This window comes from Cynara cardunculus, unplaced genomic scaffold (genome assembly GCF_001531365.2).
Source record: "Cynara cardunculus var. scolymus isolate 2C unplaced genomic scaffold, CcrdV1 Un_Scaffold_4662, whole genome shotgun sequence".
Classification (NCBI taxonomy): Eukaryota; Viridiplantae; Streptophyta; class Magnoliopsida; order Asterales; family Asteraceae; genus Cynara; species Cynara cardunculus.
This window is the reverse complement of record NW_020202002.1, coordinates 1,871-5,634: the sequence shown is the minus strand read 5'-3', so window position 1 is coordinate 5,634 and position 3,764 is coordinate 1,871. Positions and strand designations below refer to the sequence as shown.

At 35.2% G+C, this 3,764-nt stretch overlaps 1 long non-coding RNA gene across 1 annotated transcript; it reads left to right on the top strand.

The window, feature by feature from the left end:
* The first annotated feature begins 376 nt into the window (after positions 1 to 376).
* On the top strand, positions 377 to 2,720 carry LOC112504116. The gene is made up of 3 exons (XR_003068129.1): positions 377 to 605; positions 1,010 to 1,073; positions 1,988 to 2,720. It is a non-coding gene; the product is annotated as an uncharacterized LOC112504116 (long non-coding RNA).
* Positions 2,721 to 3,764: the final 1,044 nt, after the last annotated feature.

Here is a 3,764-nt window from a genome sequence, read left to right as displayed (position 1 = left end):
GTTGATTTAGATCCGATTTTTCCATAAAATCTTGTGTTTTGGTATTAAAAACATGATCAATATGTTCGAAATTGTGTTGTGAATCTTTATTGTTCACAAATTTTTGTGATTTGATCAAAATAAATCAATATTTAATCGGTTTTTAGGTTTTTAAAATTTTTTCGTATTCTTAATTTTTTTTAAATGTCAGTGTTTTTTATCCATGTTTTTTTTTTTTTGTTTTTGTTTTATGTTTTTGATAGTTTTAATCCGTTTTTATTTTTAGTTGTGTTGAATTTCTTGTTAGAATGAACAACATGTTCAAGGCCCAACCAGAAAGTCTGGCCCAATATACCTTGACCGGATAAGAGTCCGGTTACTTCATCTTGTGCAGCTCATCGACATTTTGTGCAGACTAGAGATCAATCGCAGGTTTCATTCAGATTGAGCGGTGTTCATATAAACCGATCATCTCTTGATCGGATTGTTGTGATTGGAGCTTCATTGAGCGGTGAAGAGGTAAACCACATGCTACTTGACCGGAGAAGGCTTGATCGGTATTTCAAGCGGTATTCATCTACACCGGTCACCACTTGACCGGATTAGGGTTCTGACTCGTTCAGCAGGTAAGATTTCTTGAACGATTTAAGCTACACCGGTTGATTTCAGGTTAGGTTTTCAATTTTTGAGCGGTATTCTAGATCTCACACCACACGAGCGGAGAGGTAAACCGATCAAATTTGAGCGGATAGTGGATTTGTCTAAACAGTCTTTCATCTCTGATTGTCCGGTATTCATGTATACCGATCAACCCTTAACCGGATTAGTAAGCGGTTTAGGTTTTTGCTTTAAACAAAGTTTATCGGTTTAGGACTTAGAATTTGTGAATTGAAGAATTTTGAGCAGACTTCTAAACCGCTCAATCAATTTTACCCAGATTCTTGATTGTTTGTAATTTCTTGATTCAATTGGGTAATATGTTCAATATCTTGTCAAATATCGATTGAGATTGGTGAGGTTTGTTTGACAGGTTTAGTCTCATGAAGCTGACAGGTTTAAGGTTCAAGCTCAAGTGACCTTGTTTGATTTAAAAGGTTGTGTGGTTAAATGAGTGTGCGATTTAGTTCATGCTTATTGAATGCTGTATATTGACTGATGTGCTGTAACAAATATCTTTCATGTATTAATCAGACTTTGTTCATACAGTGAGAGGTCTTAAGATCCTGCAGTGAGCAGCTTTATTAAAGCTGTGAGTGGTGTATATCAAGTTGACTGTTTAGTAGCAGTTTTAAGCGGTTCTGTTTAACTGGCTGTTTTGATTGGAGAGCATGAAGTTCTTGTACAGAACATACAGAATGGCGTGTATTAATCTTTAGTGTTAGTGGGTATAACATCATATAAGATTTTATTCAAAGAGAAAATTCACTGCCTTGTTTTTTGCACGATATATACACATGTTCCTGTTGGGGTTGAAGTTGGTACAAATGTGATTTCAGATAAGGTTAAGAAGTTAGGATCTGACATACTCAATAGCAAAGCTTATACTAGTTTGAAGCCGAAGTTTCCACTTGATTTCTTTGAGAATTGTATGCAGGTTTAAGAGCAACAGTTGACAGAGTGTGAATCTGTTTCATTAGCATTTTGAAACAATACAGGCTTGCTAGTGATCTGTTTTCGATCAGTTTTACCARACCCATCTTGACAGCAACAAATCAACAGCAGGATCTATTTATAGAAGCAGCAGGTCTTAATTTTTGTAACCAGCTTGCAGGTTGCAAACAGCAGCAGCAAGCATAAGCAAGAAAGATAACAGCAGACTATTTGTTATACACAAACCATACACAGTTCTGTCTTGGTCATTTTGCTATAGTATGCACACACAAGTTCTGTACAGGTTCTGTCAATTTCAGAGGCTGTTTTGAGTAGTTTATAAATCATGTTTTGATCCTTTTTAATCAAGTCTGGTGAAAGTTGCTTTTAATCATGCAATAATTTTTTTTTAAAACAGATTTGTAGCAGAAAGGCATGACAGAAAAGGATTTGCTGGCTGTTTGCTATTATGTGTTTCAATTTTGAGTGTCCAGTCTGGTTGGTTCTTTTGACTGCATCATCATAGAGGCTGTCGAGTACCTGATGGTATTCAAACAGTCTTGATTAATTTTCAAAACAGCAGCAACAATCTCAAAACAACAATCTCAACAACAGTCATCAGCAACAAGAAGAAAGCAGAAACAACATGTAGCATTGTGTGTGTGAACAAGTAGCATCTGTGGTGTCTGCATAGCAACAACCATTTTGACAGCAACCATCTTGACAGCAGTTCCAGTTCTGGTAATAGACGGTTTAACAGAAGATTTATCTGTGTTTGCAATTTGTAGACTGGATCACAGCAGCAGGTTTATGCTACTTTTGTTAAACATAACAGTTTTTGTTGTTGATTAGTGATGTGTTTGTGAGTTTGAGTACTGGAACAGCAACAGATAAAATCTGCATATTGTCCGGATTAGACTGCAGCAGCTCAGCAGATCGAACAGCAGGTTAAATTGGTCAGCTTCTGTATTTCAAGCTTAATTCAAGGTTCATATCAGATAGACAGAAACAGAAGAAGATAACAGTAGCATTCTTACACTGTTGTTTAGACAGCACAAGAACAGCAGCATTCTTACACTGTTTGTATTTGACAGTAAGAATTATGTTTTAATAGTAAGAATTTTGTTTTCTTTGACAGGTTGTTTTGACAGTAAGGTTTTGTTTTGAGTGTTTGCTGGTTTGATTTGGCATTCTGTTTAGATAGTAATATAGAGTTGCTTAGCATTTTTGATTATTGTTACTACGGCAGTTGCCTATGTCCTGTCTGGCAGTGTTGGTCTACTTGGTGTAGTATTCAGTCCTTGCAAGGTTTGTACTCTGTTTTGAAGCAGATTTACACCAACTTTCCTGTCTTTCACATAGTTTTCTGTCTTGGTCGATTCTTCTTGACTATGTGTTTGTGATTTGAGGACTTGAACAACAGTGAATTGTTTTAAACAGATTTTTAACAGAGTGTAGGTCTTGGCAGCAAATTTGGATTTGACGCACACCAGAACAAGTCACCGCAGCCCAAGTGAAGAACTGATAAGCGTAGCATACACGTGGATTTTTAGATACACTTTTGAGAGCAAATAGATCATTTTTTTAAAAAGTGTAATATCTGTGTTGTAAAGAGTTGATACTGTTTGATTTGGACTTAGACTCAGATTTTTGGGCTTGGTTCAGTTTGTTTTTGGACTTGGACATTATTCTTTTTGGGCTTTTATTAGTTGTTTTTTTTTTGTTTATAGTTTCTTAGGTTGTTTGTGTTTAGATTTTCTTTTGGATCATTGTATATTTGTTTTTGCGTGAGTTTTTCAGTGTTTGTGTTTTTCTGTTCTTTTTGAGCTTAATTGTTCATATTTCTTTTATTTGATTTCATTGCATAGATCCTTAACTGATCATTTTTTAAAAAAATGGCAGATATTCTTTTGAAGGAGAATCAAGAATTGCGAGCAAAGTATGATGAGCTGGAAAAGAACTATAAACTTCAAAATTATGTTAATGAGAAATGTAATGAATCTTTACATCGAGGGTATAACGAAAAGATAGAAAGAATTGTGAAGGAATTTGAACATAAGATAGAAACGGTTGAAAACAATCGGAGTTTGGATCGGAAAAGTTATAATGCTGAATTGGAAAAGTGGATCTCGTCTAATGCTGATTTGTCAACTAAACTTGAATTAGTTAAGACTACACTAATTGCTGAGAGGTAT